At 35.7% G+C, this 22718-nt stretch overlaps 1 protein-coding gene across 1 annotated transcript in view; it reads right to left on the bottom strand.

The window, feature by feature from the left end:
* TECRL (trans-2,3-enoyl-CoA reductase like) overlaps window positions 1–22718 on the bottom strand; it is a 161905-nt gene that overhangs the window by 55796 nt on the left and 83391 nt on the right. The gene's annotated exons all lie outside the window — the stretch shown is intronic.

The raw sequence follows: 22718 nt of genomic DNA, 5'->3' as shown, positions 1-22718 counted from the left end.
TAATCCAAAGATTTCAATCTTACATTAAAATATATTCAGGACTTTATCTAAATGAAATTGAGGGATGGCATGACAAATGAGCAAGGCCCCAAAATTTAATTCTGACATTTGATAATGTTTTTAAAGAAAATATGGAGCTAAAATTACTTTTTAGTTTTACTTTTATATTTACTAAAATTATTGCTGTTATTTATGTAGTCATTTATTATTCTGTAATGTACATTAACATTATTGTTAAAATACTAAAAAATGTCCATACCTATTATTCATAGAGAAATTCTGCTGCTTATGAAGATACACTGCAAACGAATGCAACAGATATTTCTGTACTTTGAGTTTGTGAATAAACAATGGATATAAGACAAAAACAATCCTTAAAAGAAACCACTTATTATCTGACAAATCTTAATAGAGCACCTATACTAAGGCTATTTAAGTTGTCAAATTCTGTCCATTTTAATAATATTCTTGTAAGACATCATTTTCAATGACATTTTATGGTAGTTTTTAAAGTGGAAATGCCAAAACAAATTTAATATGATCATTCTAAGAAATATATTTATTTACAGACTAGGTGAACGAATCCAGGCTGAATTCATAATGATGAATCAGAAAAGCTAGAAGCTCTAAACTCTTTCCAGAAAATGCATGTCCTTCCAACTCTCTCAATGTGGATAAACTGGTAAGTCTAGTTAGGAAGTAAACTTTGTGTAAAGAGTTTGTGCTAAAATTTTTATTCCGTGACTTAGTGAAAGAAATACATCCATTGCCTATAAAAGCCTTTAGATTAGTTTCAGTGATTTCTTTCAAAGAATAAAATATGTGAAATATTTTGCTGAAATGCTCAGTACTTCCTGAGATGAAGTACTTAGGCAAGAAGGAGGTTGGAATGAAGATAGTTTTTAAGGAATAACGGACATGGGTTCCATAAGGATTCTTAGAGTGCATCAATAGTCTATAAGATTGTTTATAAAGCTGAGTACATTGAAGTTGGAAAACTGGCTCACAGTTCAGTTACAACCATGTGGTAGCTACAATGCATCTGACAGTAGTTTATATCACCTAAAATGTTGAACATGATTTATGTAACTACTATTACCTGTTTGTAGTTGCAAAATGGATTTAGTATGCCATTCTAAGAATTATATAAAGGCAAATAAAGCTTGGAATGGAATGGAATGGAATAGAATGGAATGGCTTTGAATGGAATACAGCATAGTGAATTCCAAACAGGTTAAGCATTGCTTCTTGAACTTTTAAAAAATAAAGTATAAACATATGTCTGTATTTTTAAAGATTAATATGTATTTCTTTCTCTGACTCACTGACAAAAAAATGCTTGAAAGCCATGGCTCTAAAAATATATGTAAATTTTAATTTCTAAAAAGTATTTATTATATGGAGTTTTACGCAAAATTGCCATTGATGATTGATACAAATCCTGTGATTAAAACAAATTTGAATGATTTGATAGTTCTATTTCTCTAAAATATATATATTTTTAAATATTGAGTTACAGGGAGAAGAGCTACAATGTAAATTATATTATAGAAATACCATATAAAATAGATTATAAACTATATTCATTCAATTACATGTGCCAGACTCCTCCCTACCTATGCTTTCTTTTAACCTAATATGATTTTAATTGACATTATTTTTACTATGATCAGTATTTCTCCCACAATATTTTGGTCAATAGTATAAATATTTATTTAAATGAATCACCCTCTCTCTTAAACCTCTAGGTAAAACTTGCCCCAGTTACTTATTCTTTTTGTGTTTTGTTGTTGTTGTTGTTGTTGTACTTTATTTTTTAATACCACCAGTCAGATTATAAAGCAAAAATTCAGAGCAAAGTTAAGCATTAAATTAAAGAAACTCTAATATGATGGATTCTGCATAGTGGACCTGAAGATATTGGAGTAGGAGGAAAATATTGATTGATTTTTACTGTTTTTATCCTAGGTTCTTTGTGGCCAATGTGGTAAGCTAGAATGAAGTAATGATAGAAACAGACTGTTGTCCCTGGATGTATACTATGCAGAGCTGGCACTATTCAAGGATATAGTGGGTGAAAGATAAACTATGTTCTACACGTTTCTACCTTCCAGTTTAGCTTGTCAAGATTCCTGACCTGGCTATAGGGGAAAAAATAAGTGTATTTGCTTGGACTGTTGTCTCTGAACTTCCTGCTGCTAAAAGCAAGAGTGTCAGTTAAAGCTAATCTTAGAGGTGGCAGTTATAGGAAGGAGGAAGAGAAGAGGAACCATATTTGAGTCATACTAGATTTTAGAAAATAGATTCTGAATGTTTCTAAAAATAGTTATAATAAAAGAAATATTGTCAATTTATAAATACTAAAATAAGCATAAGGGAGACTATTAAAATCCTATAGGAGAGATGATGTTTAAAAAAATCAACCTCATGGAATTTAATTTGAGGGAAAATAACTTTCTTAAAAGAACTAGAATAATGGTAAATATAGTTGGAAAACTTCTCATGGTTGTCTTTAGAATTGTAGAAAAAGGGAGATGATCCACTTATTAAACTTTTCAGAAATTGTAAATAAGAGGCAAACTATGGATTCTTGAAATTACAGATATAGCATATTTTGTCATGTCAAAACTTAAATATAATTTTTTTGATAAAACAAAATTGTAGTAGAGCACTGTAATTCATGGTTATGTTGTATACTGTTTAGCTTGTGTCTGAGCATGTTCTTTCATGTTACACTTATAGACAGATAAGTATGCAGATAGCTGTTTGAAGGTTCTACATAAATTAGGATGGGATCAGGTCTGCACGGAGGAAGTGTGTGTTTATTGGCATTGATGGCGAGTTTGATAAATTGTCAGGAGCATTTTAAATGCCATCTCATTTCAGGACAATCTTGTAAGGTAAGAAAATAAACCAAGAATGCAATGCAAGCAAATTAAAGAAGCTCTGAATACATGGTTCATTAAAGAAATCTATTTTCCAGAATGGAGATGGTAATAATCTCCCTGTACCTAAATTTAAGGAAGCCACATGTAAGTTTTGCTTATACTTCCGGACTCAGCATTTTAAAGGGAAGATAACAGGCAAGACAGAATCCATTAAAAATTTCAACCATGGTAATTGCTCTCGAAATGGTTTCCATGAGATTACTCCAAAGAAATGTGACTATTTTATCAAAAGAGGAGATTTATGAGTAGATGAATTATTAAGTATAATAAAGACAAGAATTATTGAAAAGAGCAACAGTTTTTGGATCAATTGGAGGAAGGAAAGTTTTGTACAAGTTGATAATATCATTAAAATTAAAAATAGTTAACAATTGGTTTTCTGTCATAGTTATATGGGATGTGTATATATAAATCATAGCTATTTTATTATAGACTTCTGTATTTGGTGCAAGATAGACTGAAAAACATGTAAGATACTTCCCACATCTTCAGTAGACTGAAAAAGCATGTAAGATACTTCCCACTACTTCGAAAGCATCTCATCCTTATCATTAAAAAGTAAGGAAAAAAGAAACTTGAAGACATTCAACATTTTTGTCAGTCATATTTATGATATTTATTATATAAACATTGATTATATAGATTAAAATAAGAAAAAAATGGTTGCCCTAATAAGCATTTACAAAGGTACTTTATCATAATGAAATATTCATGCATATGTTCAAGATAATTCTTTCAATCTTTTCTATTTTTAACCAAAGATTTTTTCAATGAGAAAAGTAAGACCAAGTATAAGTAAATTATTTTCCTAAATTCAATCAATTATTTAATGGCTGTTTTATCCATCATCTAAGACTCTCTATTCTCAATTTTCTAACCTTTCCAATATACTATGTTGCATCATAAAGATTATTCTCAAAGTAAAGAGGTATAAAATGAAAGCAATAAGAGATGAAAAAAAAATTCTTGTTGGTACTCTAACTCTTCAATTCCTTGATTGCCTCAGGACTTAACTGAGACTTTAAAATTTTTGCTCTATCTCATCTTTTATATGTCATAGTCATTAATAGGTTTGAAATTTTGACAATTCACTAGCAAAGTCAAAAAAGCAACTAGCTATTAAAAGATTCATATCACCCTCTATATCAACTACTCTGTGGAGCCTATTTATATGGAAACTTGCAATAAGTTACCAAATACATGGTCATTTATCTGTCATGTTGCTATTGTAGGCATAGAAGCATATTTTATTGTAAACTAGTACATACTAAAACCTACTATGTGCCCACTGATAAGCTATCATCATCTAGACAGCATTATCATCATCCTTAAATATTTTAAAATTAAAAAGAAAAACAAGTAAAGATCCAAAACAACAAAATTTTTTGTGCAGTGACATTTTTAAGACACAATGGAATTCATAGAAAGTGGATATAATTGAAAATGGGAAAAGTATAAGAGTCCTTTGTAGGAAAGAGAAAACAGGGCCAGGGCCTTTATAAATTGATAACAATTGTCTAGTTGGAAGAAAGTTGAATAAGCCTGATGAAAAAATATATGGGTAATTTTGAAGATACATTACTTTCTTTAATATATATACAGCAAATACATATGCTGAAGCAAATGTAACTTTGTAGAAAATATGTTATTTCCCTAAAAATAATAAATAAAATTAACAGATTACAAAACTGATGGATGTTATATGGGGATTATTAGCATTGTGACTTTCTAATGCTATTTATATTTGCTTAAAAATTACATTGCTATGCTTGTAACTTCTCAATATATGTACACTAACACTAAATAAACACAAATTACATATATGTATGAAATGAAAAGTAAAATCAATATACTCAATCATCAGTATTAAAAGAAAAAATATTTGAATGAAACATTATAATACAATCTTCAAAGACCAGGTAATGGTGCATTAAATTCTTACTCCATTTTATTAAAGAAAACTCAGCTTTCTGTTTCACACACACACACACACACACACACACACACACACACATATATAAATGAGGGAAGGGGAAAAAAAGGAAAGAAAAATGAGAAAAGAGAAAAAGAGAAATCATTGAAAAGTCTCTTCTGACAGGTTAACCAAAATATGTTTGTATAATACTTGGAAAAATTATAGTTAGTTGCTAAGCAACACCTAAGAAATCATTGGATGCAACAATTTTGGGAAAGCTGTGGAATGTCTGAAAATCTTAACTCTTATTCAGAAATTAAACTTCTTAGTTGTGTTCATGAAATATGAACACTAAATAGATTTAAATACTTGTGCCCTTGCCTTAATTTGCCACAGGGCTTCTTATGCAAAGTACAGGATATAGATTGGCTTTTAAAATGGGAAATTTATTAGTGGTAGAAGCTTACAGTTCTAATGCCATGAAATATCTAAATCCAAGCAACAGCTGACTTTCTTACAAAGTCAGCTGCCACGTGATAAAGCAAGATGGCGGGAAATCTCTGTCTAGGTCTCTGCCTTCCCCTCCAGGCCCACCATCTCTCAGAGCCCAGATGTGGGCATCCAGCACAGGGCTTGTCTCTTTTTGGTCTGCCTCTCTCAGTCTCTTGGGACTTTTCTGTCTTTCTGCAGCTATAGGAGAATCTGTGATCTCGCAGAACTCAGCTGTGGGCAACCAGGCATAGGGCTTGTCTCTTCCCAGGTCTCCTCTCTCAGTAGTTCAGTGCTTCTTGGCCTTTCCGCAGCTCTAGGTGAACCTGTAGTCCTTTCTCTCACATGGCCAAATCAAATATAGTGCCTTCCTTTCTCTCTATATATCAGCTTATATCAGACCCAGCAAGAGGCTAGAGACTCAACTCAACCCATGCCTCACTGACATAGCAAACGAAAGGGTCTCATACTCACAAGAATGGATTAGCAAATCTCTAGCTATCAGGGAAATGCAAATCAAAACCACAATGAGATACCATCTTACACCCATAAGATTGGCAGCTATGAAAAAAACAGAAGAATACAAGTGCTGGAGAGGATGTGAAGAAAGGGGAACACTCATCCACTGCTGGTGGGAATGCAGAAGGATCCAACCATTCTGGAGGACAGTATGGCGGTTTCTCAAAAAACTAGCCATAGATTTGCCATATGACCCAGTAATACCACTGCTGGATATATACCCAGCAGAACTGAAAACAAGGACACAAACCGATATATGTACACCAATGTTCATAGCAGCATTGTTCACTATCGCCAAAAGTTGGAATCAACCCAAATGCCCATCAACAGATGAGTGCATCAATAAAATGTGGTATATACACACAATGGAATACTACTTGGCTGTAAGAACAAACACACTACAAACACATGTGATAACATGGATGAATCTTGAGAACCTTATGTTGAGTGAAGCCACCCAGACATTGAAGGACAAATACTACATGACCTCAATGATATGAAATCTGCCCTAGATAGCAAGAGACTGAACGATAGGCTTACAAGAAATCGGAGGGTGGAGGAAGGATGTGAGCCAATGTCTGCAGGGGTGGAATTTAAGACGAGATGGTGGTAAGTATGAACACAAAGAAGAGATAAAAGGGGGGCAAGGGGTTGCCTCTGGTTGGGGCTTTGCGGGTTTGAGGGTGGCTGGGGAGGGGCGGATGGGTAACATTGCCCAAAAGTGGGGGGAGGGAGGGGTAGCATACGAACACAGGAGAGGGTCAGGTGTTGGTGGAGAGTAAAATGCCGAGAAAATCATATCAAAATATAATAAAGAGGGTTACCTGTTTAGAACGCTCGGAGGGGAGGGTCTGATGCAGGACGGGCTCCTGGGCAATGTCTAAATGCTCATTCTGCCAGAGTGGGTGACACCATGGGGTAGAAACCCAAGTAGTGAGAGTGGGGGTGGACCCACATCCTGGGGAGGACTAATGCCATCCAATAGAGGGAACTGTATCCCTCGAGAGAAAGGGTGGCTCCCAGGGCATCGGGGCAGTCAAGCAAGTTAGGCCCTGAACACTATTCCATCTATCTCTGGAAGTGGCTCCTTGGGAAACGGAGGTTGGCTGTCACTGTGGGCACCAAGGTGGAAGGGAAAATGGACGTTAAATGTGTGGAACCAAGGTAAATGGGGGGTAAGAGAGGAGTTTCGTGAGAGTACACAAGGATGGATATAAAACATGTAATATTACACCATAACATATAGGAGATGACAGACTGATAATGTAAACCATAATGTAAAACATAGGATAACTAAGAATGTAAAAAACTGTGTATCCTAAAGTATGCACCACAATGTAAGCACAGATGTCACCTTGTTAGAAAGCTATTGTCTTAGACGCTGTACATCACGTTAAGTAAATATGATGTGAATAGGGTGTAAGGGTATCGCTGTGGAAGGGAAAAGGTTTTGTGGTGGATGTATGGGAGTGCTGTATATTATATATATGCATTGCTGTGGTCTAGGGCTCCTGTGAAGAGAAGCTCAATAATTAGGGGGGAAAAAAAAAAAAAAAAGAAAAAGATAGGATGTAGAATTTTTTCCATTCAACACATATTTTTTATCTAACCTTTAAACCCATCGCTATATGCCATTCCCTAGTAAGGGACACTGACATTATATTGGGCTTCAAATTCAGGGAGTTCTGGATCACAGAGTGTTTCAACAATGGCAATGGAGGGATACTGGCATAGGATACCATTGAAGGGTGATATATGGCTGACAGGGAGCTGTACAGAACATATGTCCAGGGTGCATGGTAATGTTTGGATATACTCATAGTGGCAACAATTAAAAACCACAGCAGGGGGGGTTACTGGGTTCCTGGCCAGTGGTGCTCTGTCGTGGTCCCTAGGGGAGCAGCGACAGTCTCCCAGGTGCAGCGGCGGGGACCGGGAGGGAGTGAGTGTTCAACAGTGAGCCCCTGACAGTAATGACTATGCTTGTGAGTTGATAAGCCTAAAATAAGAACAAGGCCTAGAGCAGCATTGTGCCTGGGAATTTCCTCCTGTCAGCCTTCATGTTACTCAAATGTGGCCAGTCTCGAAGCCAAACTCAGCATGTAAATGCAATGCCTTCCCCCCAGCGTGGGACACGACACCCGGGGATGAGCCTCCCTGGCACCGAGGGACCACTATCAACTACCAACTGATGATGCAACTGGAAAATGACCTTATACGGAAGGTTCAATGCGGATCAGCAGAATATCCCTGTCTACATAAAATAACATGACTTTAAAATGCTGTTTGACCTAATGTAAGGGGGAAATGGAAAGGAGAAATGAGTTTATATGGCTACGAGTCTCTAAAAAAGAGTCTGGAGGCTGGCAGAAGGATTGCCCTTATGCACAACTGAGCAGAGTCTGAGAGACAGATAAAGCAGATACAACCCCCAGATATTGGTTCCTTTGAGGGCTAAAGAGACCCATGGGAGTTATGGTCATGGCCGATGGGGTTAACTACCAGGTCAGAGGGCCCCTCTTTGGAAATGGTGTTTATGTGTGATGAATCTGGACTCAGATGGGATCTCTCTTCATAAGACTTTCATGCTAATGTGCTGGAGGTGCAGTTAGTGTTGGAGTTTAAGATATATTTAGGGGATTTGAATCTCTGGACTGACAATGTGATAGCCAGGTCCTGAGCCTCAACAGACTCCAGCACCTACAATCTGATTTATTGGACTTACCACACTCAGCTAAGATGGAGTTGAAGAAGGTCAACCACCACACCATGGAGCCTAGAGTGATTACAACTGAAAGTGGGAGGATTGCATCCAGCATCCAGGTGGAATCTGAGCCTCCTCTTGACATAGAGGTGCAATGGACACAACCAATCCAATGTCCACATAGAAGAGGTGGCACTGGATTGGGAAAAGTCGACAGGGTGGCTGATGGGTATGGGGAAATACAGGAAGAGATGAGAGGTGGAGGCGTCTTTGGGACATGGAGCTGCCCTGGATGGTGCTTCAGGGGCAATCACCGGACATGGTAAATCCTCACAGGGCCCACTGGATGGAATGGGGGAGAGTATGGGCCATGATGTGGACCACTGACCATGAGGTGCAGAGGTGCCCAAAGATGTACTTACCAAATGCAATGGATGTGTCATGATGATGGGAATGAGTGTTGCTGGGGGGGGGGGGGGGGGGGAGAGGTGGGGTGGGGGGGGTGGGATTGAATGGGACCTCATATTTATTTTTTTAATGTAATATTATTACAAAGTCAATTAAAAAAATCCAAAAAAAAAAAAGAATGGATTAGTTCAAAAACACAATCTTTGCCTTTTTGGGATTCATAAAAGAACTTCGATTTGTCACAATCCTATAACTGTAGAAACTTTTGTTTCTGGTAGGCAGTTAAACTAATTATTGGAGATTGTAGATCATTTTAATCAAAACAGGGATTGAAATGACTCAAAATTTGACTTGATTCTCTTTAAGAATTAATGTATTTCTTATTTACCTTTCTTATTTTGTTGCTGAGTAAAATTTAGGGCTTTTAGCAGCATGACTTCTCTTTTTGGGTAGGACATAAAGTCTGATTTTTTTTTTTCCTTTGGTTTATAAATCTATGGGAAGCTTTCTTCTCAGATGCCAAATATGATATTTTATATCATCAAATTATTTAAGCCTCCATTTCTTTTCACTTGTCTCATATTTTTTATCCCTTTATCTCTCTGTTCTGATTTCTAAGTAATTTCATCCAGCCTGTTCTCCAGTTTACAAATTCTCTTTTCTGTCTGATGTAATCTGCTATCACTCAATTACATTATTTTTACAAAGACTACTTTTAAATATTTTTTTACTTTTATAAATTTTAATTGCTCTTTTTTCAAATAAGACTGTGAATATTTATAGTTCCATGGTCTTTTCTTATGTTCTTGACTCTTTATTTTACATATTCAATCATTTTTAAACATATTTAAATATCTTTAGGTGGTAATTTATGACTTTTCATATCTCTGATGATCTCTGGAGTTCATCTGGTGGTTTATGGTTCTCTTGGTTATTTCAAATGGTGGAATAGTCTCCTATATAGTTCGCATAAGCAAAAGCTTCTTACTGCAAGGGCAGACAATGTATTCTAGTCCATTCCTCCTGTTGAAGACAACTAGAAAAGCTTGACTTCAACCTGAGGTTATAATGACTTTAAAACTTTTCATATACACTATCTAGGGGCCTCAATCAAAAATAACCAGGCATGCAGAAAAGATGAGACATGATAAAAATACAAGGAAAATCAACATGGAATTAAAAAGATACACAAAGAATTCAGATAATGATGTGTTTAGATAGATTTAAAAGTAACTATATTACTATAAGCATAAAATATAAGATTGAAAATTTTTAACTAGAATTTTGAAAACTATAGAAAGAAATCTATAACCAAATAAAAATCTAAAACCAAATAGAAATTCTGGAACTGTAAAATACAATAAGTGAAACAAACCTTGGTAGATGTATTTAATAGGACATTGTTTCAAGTTGAAGAGAAAAATGAAGAGATGATGGCTGAGAGTTTCCCAAAATTGGCAAAAGATATCAAGATGCAGACTAAAGAAATGCTATAAATGTCAATGTGAGTAAATATAACACAAATCATATGTAGAGAAATTACATTGCAGAGCAATGAAAAACCAAAGGCAAGGAGAAAAGACAGGTAAAAAGACAGTAAATATCACCAACAAAGAAATGATACACTGATTGCAGTTTTCTAAATAGCAAATATAAAACGTAGTGGTCAAGTTGCTTCCAAATGAATGTCTTCCAAAGAATAGCTAAAATATAAAGTTAAACTGGCAAAAGTTACAATCAATAGACACTTTCTGTCTGTTATTAGATGAACATTTATAGCGCTGTCTTTGAGAAGAAGAAATCTATTCAAGAATGAAGAGATAAGTTAGACAATACTGAACAAAAAATCTGCCAGATTTGTGGATAATTCTGTATCAATTAGGATAATACCTATTTAATTAGATTGTGTGAAATGATAATCCCATGCTTTACAAAAAACAGTGGACAACAATAATGTATAAAATGAAAAGTATTTGTAAAAAAAAACATTCTAAATACCTTAGGTTATTTTTTAAATGCAGAAATATTAATTAATCTCAGATAATTATAGAAGTATTTAAAAATTTTTAAACATTGCCATTAGTAAAATTTCATACTACTTTTAATCAAAACTTTTTAAAAATAACTTCCACCTATATTCCTTTTCCTGAAATCCAAAGCTTTATACAGTTTCTCCTTTCTTCTCAGGCAATATCTTTGGAAATTCTCACTTGTACAAAACAAAATTAAGGAACAGGAATTATACTGAGCAAAGGAGATAGTGTCAACAGGGAAAAGAATGCTAAAGAGGAAACATTAGGTGTGGCAGAATGTCCTGTGCACATCACATTATCACTTAAAGTAATTTGTTTTATTATTTAATACAATTTTACTGTTTCTGAAGAGTGAAAGCCTAAAAGCCTGAGAGAAAGGCACATGCATTCTTTGAATCTCTTTTATAGTAAATAAACATCTCCCTTGATATCCTAGAGATAATGGCTTAAGTTTTAATATTGTTGAATTAGCTATTTTGTTCATAAAAATGATTGATTCAGTACAGTATTCACTAGAACTAAATGAACCATTTTATTTCTTCTAAACCATTTATTTTCAGTTCCTTAAATTCCACCTATATAATTAAGTTATCAAACAAAACTGGAATTGAGGATGCCAATAAGACATTTAATGGTTTGGCATGGGATGTGTGATGATGTTTAAATAACTGAAAAATAAGAGAGCCATTTCTACTCTCATCCCCCAAAATAAAAGATATTAACACTTAACTGAGCTTCAATTAATGTGCAGTTTTGCTGATCCTGGAAACAAAATACATCTGCTAGAGAGCTTGTGATTATAAAGTGTTCGCATGAGAAAGACAGAGTGCTATAGCACTGTTTAATCAGCAATTGCAAAGCAAGCCTTCTGTAGGAAAGGAAAAATGTGGTTCTAAAAATAGAAAATGTAAAAGTTGCGTAAACAAATACTCAGAATTATAAAATAAAATGAGAATGAAGGAAAAAGGCATAAAGTCACTAGCCAATATCCTAATACTAGGTAAGTCACAAAACAAGAATAATGACAGGAAGAAGAGTGTACGGAGTGCAACTAAACTATTTCTTTATTCTCATTGGTTAAACTTTATTACCAATTTCTCTATGCAATTGTCCACCATTGTCTAAGGCAGAGGCTCTTAACCTTTTTTGTTCCATAGATCCATTTGCCTGTCAGGTGAAAACCACCAACCTCTTACTAAGTCCACACTATGCTGTGTATTATGTAATAAATATAACACACCTGACCCAACATGTTCCCACAAGAATGTTTTTTTGAATTTCAATTCAAGCTAATAGACCTCTTGTTAAGAATCCCTCAACTAAAAAAATACCAGGATTGGTTGCATTGTGCCTTCATTAGACACCATGAACTGGCCAAGTCTTCCAGAACATCCTTCAACACAATGACATTCTCCTGATTCTGTTTTGTACAGTCATTGATTAGACTTGATTTCTCATCTCTCTTAGCTTTCTCAAACTCTCTCACTGTATTTTAGGGAGCTCATCGTCTGTTATCAGCAGTAACATCTAAATCATCAAATGCCACTGAAAAAAATTCTCCCTTTATCTTCTTGCTTTAGTATAAAACATCTTTATATATTCTGTAACTAATATTTATTCTCAATAACAGGCTGTAGGCCTCTCTGTTAGTTGTTCTCTTTGGATACCCAGGTGACCTGAATCTCTGGACTGGTCATGTGATAGCCAGGCCCTGAGCCTCAACAGACTTGCAACTCCTACACTCTGGTTTATTAGACTTATCCCCTTCAGCTAACATGGAGGTGAAGATGGTCAACCACCACACCAGGGAGCCGAGAGTGCCTACAACTGAAAGCAGGAGAATTGCATCCAGCATTCATGTGGAATCTAAGCCCCCTCTTGATATAGATGTGGAATGGACACAACCATTCTAAGGTCCACAGGATGGAGGAATAGAGTACGGATTAGAGTGGACTTACTGATACTCTATTCATGAACTATTGTGATTAGTAGTAATTGAAGAAAATGTGGCATTGGTGTGGAGAAAGTGGCCATGGTGGCTGCTGGGGGTTGGGAGTGGGAGGAAGAGATGTGATGTGGGGGCATTTTTGGGGGTTGGGGTTGTCCTGGGTGGTGCTGCAGGGACAGTTACCAGACATTGTATGTCGTCCCATGGCCTACTGGGTGGATTGTGGGAGAGTGTGGGCTATGGTGTGGACCATTGACCATGAGGTGCAGCAGTGCTCAGAGATATATTCAGCAAGTGCAATGAATGTCTCATGATGATGGAGGAGGCTGTTGTTGTAGGGGGAGGGGGATGGGAAGTATATATGGGGACCTCAGATTTTTTTAATGTGACATTAAAAAAACAAATAAAGACAAAAAATGGTAATAAATAAATAAATAAATAAATAAATAAATAAATAAATTTAAAGTAAAAAAAAAACAGCTGCTTCCAAAACATTTATTTTCCATTCTTCTGCTGGAACTCTTATCACCAGATTTTGCTATCTAACATTATTTTTTCTTGTTGGCATATTTGGTCTTTACACCTAAATCATTTTTGCCATTAACTTAGAACATCCTCTCTACCACTATTCTACTGATTTATCATTATTGGTACCTGTAATACCCATTTTAATATCCCGTACTTTTGTTTCTTGATCTACATAAATCTAAATGCTTTCTATTCTTTCAAAATTTTCCACAGTTTTATGCTCACCAACTTAGGCACCACTTCTAAAATGCAAATTTCATACACCCTACTTTATGCTCACTACCATATACTTTTCTAGGTAGTTTATTCTAGTATATACATCTCAAATACTCCTTTATTTTACAAAGATTTCCCAAGGGCTATCCTACCATTTTCAATAATATAAACCCCTTATTTTCCCAAAATTTCATTTATTTCTAGGCCAAATTCTAGGATCAACAGCTATAATCACAACATGACATATACTCAACTCAATTGTCCTCCTCTCCCTTTGTCTCATTCCTTGGCAAACCCCAAACTTTGTTAAGCTCAACCTTACCGTTCTCTATGTCTGCATCTGAGTTTCTGGATGATGTTTATACAAGAAATGGTTTCCCTGAAACTATGTGTAGGAGGAGATCTCAGTACTATCTCCCAGCTACTTTTTTCCCAATACCATATTTTTCATCTTCCTATATGACATAATCTTATTAAGTTATTTGCTTATTAAAATATCTAGTACACACCTCTTCTTACTAATTATGCATCTTCTATGAAAACAGATAGCCATGATCAATGTGATCACTACTATTAAGCGATGATTAGAAGATTGCCTGGTACAGAGTAATGGATGATTTATAAGATTTGGATAAATACATGTTTTCATTATTAAAGAAGAATTGATAGTTGATATATATACACCATGGTTTATGTAAATGTGGTATCGGTTTCTTTAATAATTCTTCTCTCAATATAGAAAGCCAGTGCTTTATTATTAGTTAACTGCAAAATCTGTGGACATTGACTGTCTATGTTTGAATTCTTGGTTTATATTTCACTAGTTGTGTTATTTACCTTGAGCAAGTTACCTCACTAAATCTTAGCTTCCAAATCTGTTAAGCAAAACAAAAAAGATAGGTAACATCATATCTAATTATTACTAATTATTAGAAATGCTGTGATAATTAAATGAATTAATTTAAATGAATTTGGAGACTTATAGCCATATAAACTCATTTGTTCTTTCCATTTCCCCCTTTTATCCAAAGTCATGAAGCAGTTTTTACACCTAATACTACTTATAGGCTGAGATACTCTGCTGGTATGAGTATCTTTTATTCAAGTCCTTTTTCTAGTTACATCATCAGCTGGTACATGGTAGTAATCCCTTGGCACTAGGGAAGCTCATCCCCAGGTGCCATGTCCTATGCTGGAGGGGAGGTAATGCATTTACATGCTGAGTTTGGTATAGAGAGTGGCCACATTTGAGCACCATGGAGGCTCTCAGGAGGTAACTCTTAGGCACCCTGCAACTCTAGGCTAGTTCATATTTCAGGCACACAGGCTCATAATCATAGCCATCAGTATCAAGGGCTCATTGTTGGACCATTGGTCTTTACCATTTCACTTGGGGAATGTTGCTGTTCCATTGGGGAATGTGATAGAGCTCCCCTGGCTATGAACTCAGTAATTCCTCAGTTGTCATTTTTAACTGAAACCACTATGAAAATATTCAAACATTTTTATGTACCCTGTATAAATACCCTGGAGAACTCCCTCCCAACCATGTGCCCCCTCTCAATGGAGGTGAAGGTCAACCACCCCACCAGGGAGCCAAGGGTGCCTACAATTGCAAGCAGAATTGCATCTATCATCCATGTGGAATCTAAGCCCCCTCTTGATATAGAGGGGGAGTGGACATAACCATCCCAAGGTCCACAGGCTGTAGGATTATAGTATGGGTTAGAGTGGACTTACTGATATTCTACTATGGAACTATTGTGATTAGTAATGGAAGAAATTGTAGCATTGATGTGGAGAAAGTGGACACAGTAGTTGCTGAGGGTAGGGAAAGGGAAGAAGAAATATGATGTGGGGCATTTTCAGGACTTGGAGTTGTCCTGGGTGGTATTGCAGGGACAGATGCTGGACTTTGTAATTCCTGCAATGGCCCACTGGGTGTACTGGGGGAGAATGTAAACTACAATGTAAACCACTATCCATGTGGTGCAGCAGTGCTCCAAAATGTATTTACCAAATGCAATGAAGGTGCCAGAATGATGAAAGAGGTTGTTGATGTGGGAGGAGTGGGGTAAGGGGGTTGGGGGTACGTGTGGACTTCATATTTTTTTAATGTAACATTTTAAAAAAATGAAGAAGGAAAAAAATTTAAATGAATTAATGCATGTATCAGAAAACCATTAAACACCCAGTAAAGATGCATTATTAACTATAGTTTAAAAAATTAATTTGTATAATTATATCAGCTAAAATATGTTATGTGCATTCTTAAAATCAACTTTACTGCAAAATCACACTTTGAAAATAATACAAATGATAAAAACACAGAATTAGGGATATATTATTTTAAATGCATAGAATTGTTTTAATGTGATCACTAACAGAAACAGTAGCAACCATAAAAATACCCATACAGTTAAAAATATGCTTCTAATAAATAAATATCATGGAAAATAAAAAGCCTTGCCTTCTTAAAAATTAAAAAAAAAAGGATGAAAGAAAGCTTGTGAGAAAAGTTGTAAGACTGGAGACTGCTGAATGATCAAGACAAGAATAAAATTTTACAAAGATAAGGGAGAAATAGATAATTAACACCTCCAAGACAGGACACATGACAGAACTGAGCTAGTGAAAATACAGATATTGTGATATAGTATTGTATAAGTATATTTCTTCTTGTCTTCTGCTGTGTTATATATTCTGTGTTCATCTACTGTTACTTGTTGGTGAAAAATGATATGCTCAGAAAAAATTGTGTGTAAACAATTGTAAATTCCATGATATACTGTTAATGATTTTCCTACTTACCATCATGTATAAGCTAACTAGTTTTACAAAAATAGAGCAAAAGTATATAATTAAGAATAATCTTACAAAGTACAGTTGTTCAACCTGACTGAAACCAAAGAAATTGTTTCCATAACACCTCTCAAATTGTCTGTGCAAAATTTTCTTATTTACTTCTACCAAGTTAAACACAAACACACACATGTGTATACAGACTTAAGGCATTCCTTAAAGACAAATTCAGTGTTTTACTAATAGAAATTCTAGTAAATATAATTTTCTCCATCTCATTAGAAGTATTAATATTTATGAGAGAAATCCCTCCTTGTTACAAATTATTCAACATCTATTTTTCAAATTATGAAGGAAATCTTGCTTATACAACCTTCCTAGTTGGCTGTTAATGCATCGATTTTCAACAGCTTAACTTCAAATATATCCTTTATAGCCACAGAGAACAAAAAAGAAGATGAAAAAATAAATTCTCATGGCTTGTAGAGAATATCATATACTCCTACCATGCATAAACTGTGTAAAGTTTCTTTTTAGGGTGGCGGACTTGGCCCAGTATTTAGGGCATCGTAGTCCGCGGTTCAAACCCCGGGCCTCCTTGACCCATGCGGAGCTGGCCCATGGGCAGTGCTGATGTGCACAAGGAGTGCCGTGCCACGCAGGGGTGTACCCCGCGTGGGGGAGCCTCATGCGCAAGGAGTGCACCCCATAAGGAGAGCCGCCCAGCGTGAAAGAAAGTTCAGCCTGCCCAGGAATGGCACTGCACACACGAAGAGCTGACACAGCAAGATGACACAACAAAAGAAACACAGATTTCTGTGCCACTGATAACAACAGAAGCGGACAAAGAAGAAGACTCAACAAATAGACACAGAGAACAACCTGGGGGGGGGGGGGGGGTGAATAAATAAATAAATAAATCTTTAAAAAAATAGTACTTTCTGTATGAGAAAGTTTTGGTAGGTTAAAAATGTATTAAATTGCTGTAATTTTCCGAGATGTTTCATATTATTTTTTATGCAATGTAAATATATTTTGTGATTTTTTTTTTTAAGTATCAGCAATCCATTCTTAGAATCCCATTTCTTTGGTCCTGCTTTTAAATCAGACAGTTTGATTACCAGGAGTATTATGGGTGGAAGTGTGACCCCTGAAAAAATGTTCAAGTCCTAACCTCTACTCTCCTAAATGTGACCTTATATGAAACAAGATCTTTGAAGGTGTAGCCGTTTGGTATTATTTATGAATTCCAAAAAGAAACATAGGTTATGTTTGTAAACCGGTCAGTTTCTCTGGCATAATAACCCTTTGACTATATTAGATTCAGCTGAGACATCTACTTAAATTATGTTAAGTTCAGGGCTCTGATCCAACCATGTCATTAGAGTGCGATTCAGCATGAAGTCACAGCCTGCTTGGGGATAAAACAAACTCTCACAAAGAAGCAGGTACGTAGGAAGAGAGAGAGTGCTTCATAGACACAGCCCTGGGAAAAGAGATGAGGGTGAAAGTCTATAGCTGACCCTGTGGAGAGAACAGAACAGCTGAGCATTGAAAGAAAGGAGCCCTGGGAAAAAAGACAAACCTTATGGCAGCCTATAGCTGAGATTGGAAGAGGCTGGGACCACATAGCTTTAAGAGGAAGGAGGAAAACTGAACCCTCACAGTCGTCTCCCACCATCTTGTGTTAACACATGGCAGCAAACCGATCATGGTACCTTGAGTTGGACTCTTTAGGGCCTGGTAACTGACAGTTTCTACCCCAATAAATATCCTTTTATGAAAGTTAACCATCTTCTGGTACTTTACATCAGCATCCCTTTGGCTGATTAATACAGAAGGTATACAGTTAATACCTTTGAAGGTGTATAATTAGTTAAGATGAGGCCAAATGGGGTTAGGGGGATCATAATCCACTATAAATGCTGTCTTTACAAGAGGAAAATTTGGATACAGGAACAGAGAGACACAGAGGAATGACAGCCATGTGATGACAGGATGACAGAGGCAGATGTTAGAGTTATGCTGGCACAAGCCAAGGAACTCCAAGGACTGGTTGTAAGTGCCAAAATTTAGGAAGAAGCAAGAAGCAACTATTCTTAGAGACTTCACATGGGAGCATGGTCCTCTTGATGCCTTGGTTTTAGACTTATCACATCCAGATCTGTCAGGCAATTTCTTTTATTTTATGTGACTTGATTTGCAATACATTATTATGGCTGTCTTAGGAAACAAAGACACTGAATGAAGGTTAAAACTTAGAAAAATAATTTTAAACACTAGGAGATAAATTCAAACTCTAAACATGTATCCCTAAAGAAAATGTTTTGTGAGGTGAACAAATATCTCAAGGCAGGTCGAAAATATTACATTGTTTAAACTTTTCCTGTATAGTTAGTGATGTAATAAAAACTGAAGCCATAATTAAAGATCATGGATTTTTCACTTGTTTTACACTAGGGATACTAATAGAATTAATTTAGTTCTTAAATCAGTCACCACAGTTTAAATTTTGAGACACCTGTTACTCAGAAAGACTCAGGGATTTGGCCAAGATTCATAACTAGTTGGTAGCAGAAACCAAAAAAAAAATTTGACTACAAATCCTGGCCATGTGTATTATACAAACATCAGCAATTACTGCCAGAAGCTATTATATAAAATACACTTTGGAGAATTTATGCCTAATCCTACAAGGGGATGTAATAATATAAAACCACTAAAAGGTTAGCTCAAATGGTTTTATAATATTATATTAGTTGAATGATGCAAATTAGTCACAATTTCTTAAGCTTAGCTACCATTATGATGGGGATGATGTGTACTTTTTAAACTTATGTCATTTTGATTACTATTGCAGGATACATTCACTTTGCCATATCATATTATAATTTTATATATATTGTAGCCAAATCAAGTTCTTTAAGAATGTTAACTTCTCCAGACAAAATATAGATTTTTACCAATAAAATCGTACAAAACAACTCAAAGTATTTATTTTTTGCTTCCCAGTGGTTTCATATGAACAGAAGTTGAATATGACATTGCCTGACCAAAGACTGAACAAATAAAAGCTGAATGAAAGCCCCAAGTCAGAATATATACAGAGCAGACATGGGGCCCAGGTGCTCAGCACTTGTGCACAATGCAAAAAGGAATCTTGAAATAAACAAACAAAAAAATGTCTGCAACAGAGGATACAGATCAAAAAAGCAGCAGCAATATCAACATTGGTGAGGTGAGAAAGAAAGGAAATAAATGTTCCTTGCTTTTCATGAGCTTATAGTCTTATTGTGGCATAAGATTTACAACCATTGGAAAGTTAAAGTAGTGAACAAATTTAAATATAAGCATGATAAAGAGTGAATCCTATAGGACTTACCACCATGTGTTAGTGACCAGGAGGAACTATGAGGTCTAGTAAAACTTTAATTTTATTTTTTTATTTATTTAAATATATCACTCATACATAAACAAACATAAACAATAAATTTATAATAGTTGTGAACTTACAAAATGAACATATATAACATCAAACAAACATATGTAACATCTCACCATACCACGAATAACTTGTTCATTGTTTTTAAACCTTTTGAACTAATTACTAAAGAGCATTATCAAAATATTACTACTAAACAAAATATTTTCCCGTAACCAATCCAATTACTATCTTTATATCATTTATATATGAACATACATAAACAATTAAGTGTATAGTAAAAGTTGTGAACTTATAAAGCAAACATGAATAACATCATTCAGGGGTCCCATATATCAACCCTCCACCAACACCTTGCATTGTTATGAGACATTTGTTACAAACTATGAAAGAACACTGTCAAAATCTTACTACTAAAATCTTATCTTACATTTGCTGTGTTTTCCCCCCAACCCAACCTATTATTATTTTTTAAATATATATATTTTGTTACAGAAGTTGTAACCTTATAAAACAATCATGCACATGTGCAGAATTCCCAAACAACACCCCTCCATCAACATACCACAATGTGGTATATCATTTGTCACAGATAAAGTATCATCTGATTATTGTCATGTCCATAGTGTACACTTGGTTCATATTTTCCGTACTGCCTTAGTATCAACACAGGACATCTTTTGAAAAGGTGCAAGAATATTATATTCTTACTACTACCCATAGTCCATAGGTCACTCCAGTTGTATATTTCCCATGCTTTTCTACTTTCCCAAAACACTGCAGTGGTGATATACATTTGCTCTAGCTCACAAAGGACACACTTGCATCTTACCATCAACCACAATTCTCATCCACCTCTTGGTTTACTGTGCTATTCAGTTCCTAGATTATTCTCAAGCAATTCGGTCAATTGGCATTTACATAATGCCATTTATAAACTAGCTGTTACACACTGTGTGTTACCATCCATTCTATACATTTCCATACCTTTGCAGTAAAGCTAATTTAAACTTCTACATACATTAAACATCAGTAGTCCACTCAGTCTTTCTCTTACGTCCTTTAAGAATCCACCACCTACCATCAGGTCTTAAAGATATTTTCCAAAAATTTCTTCCAGAAGTTTTATGGTTCTTGCTTTTAATTCTAGATTTTTGATGCATTTTGAGTTAGTTTTTGGATAAGGTGTGAGACAGGGCTCCTCTTTCCTTCTTTCAGCTATGGATGTCCAATTCTTTCAGTACCATTTGTTGAATGGATTGTTCTGCCTGAGCTGTGTGAGTTTGACAGGCTAGTCAAAAATCACTTGACCATACCTGTGAAGGTCTGTTTCTGAACCATCAATTTGGTTCCATTGATCTACTGTGTCTGTCTTTAGGCCAGTAACGTAGTTTTATCGGTATAGTCAGGTATTATGATTTTTTTTTTAAGATTTATTTATTTATTTATTTCTCTCCCCTTCTCACCCCTTCTCCCCACTTCCCTGCTGTTTTCCCCCTTTTCCCCCTTCTCCCCCCTTCCCTCCATCACCCCCCTTCTTCCCCCTGCCCCAGTTGTCCGTTCTCTCTATTTGCTGTGTGTTCTTTGTCCGCTTCTGTTGTTGTCAGCGGCACGGGAATCTGTGTTTCTTTTTGTTGTGTCATCTTGTTGTGTCAGCTCTCCATGTGTGTGGTGCCATTCCTGGGCAGGCTGACTTTCTTTTGCACTGGGAGGCTCTCCTTACGGGGTGCACACCTTGCACGTGGGGTTCCCCTGCACGGGGACACCCCTGCATGTCATGGCACTCCTTGCGCACATCAGCACTGCATGTGGGCCAGCTCTACATGGGGCAAGGAGGCCCAGGGTTTGAACCGCGGACCTCCCATGTGGTAGATGGACGCCTTAACCACTGGGCCAAGTCCGCTTCCCAGGTATTATGATTTAAAGTCTGGAGATAAGGGTTCACTTTTCCTTTTTATGATGTTTCTGTCTATTCAGGACTCCTTACCCTTCCAAATAAATTTAATTATAGTGTTTTCAATTTTTTTCTTTAAAGCTGGTGGAATTTTATCAGGATTGCATTAAATCTGTATATCAATTTGATTAGAATTAACGTCATGATGATATTTAGTCTTCCAATACATGAGTATGGAATGTTCTTACAGTTATTTAGGGCTTTTTTTGTTTTGTTTTACAATTGAGTTGCAGTTTTCTGAATATAAGTGCTGTACAAAATTGTTTAAGTTTATTCCTGATTTTTGAGTTTTATCTGTCATATTTTATTTTCACCACTCTCTTGACACTTCTAGTTACTTTTATTTATATAATCTTCATTTCTAGACAGTCTTCCAGGCCTCTCTCTCCTGACTTTTATTTTCAAGCTCTAGTACACCCTTTAGTATTTCCTGAAATCCTGGTCTCTTGCTTAGAAATTCTCTCAGTTTCTGTTTATCTGTGAATATTCTAATTTTGCCCTCAGTTTTGAAAGATGGTCTTGCTGGATATAGGATTCTCAGCTGGAAATTTTTCTCTTGTAATAACTTAAATATATCAGACCACTGTCTTCTTGCCTTCATGGTTTCTGGTGAGAAATCAGCACTTAATCTTATTGGATATCCCTTATATGTAATGCATTGCTTTTCTCTTGCTGCTCTCAGAATTCTCTTTGTCTTTGGCATTTGACATTCTGATGAGTATGTGTCTTACAGTTGGTCTATTTGGATTTTTTCGGATGAGAGTATGTTGTGCTTCTTGGACAGGGATATCTGTGTCCTTCAACAGGGTTGG

Source organism: Dasypus novemcinctus, chromosome 1 (assembly GCF_030445035.2).
Source record: "Dasypus novemcinctus isolate mDasNov1 chromosome 1, mDasNov1.1.hap2, whole genome shotgun sequence".
Classification (NCBI taxonomy): Eukaryota; Metazoa; Chordata; class Mammalia; order Cingulata; family Dasypodidae; genus Dasypus; species Dasypus novemcinctus.
Note: the sequence above shows the minus strand (reverse complement) of the source record. Positions and strands in the feature narration are given on the sequence as shown.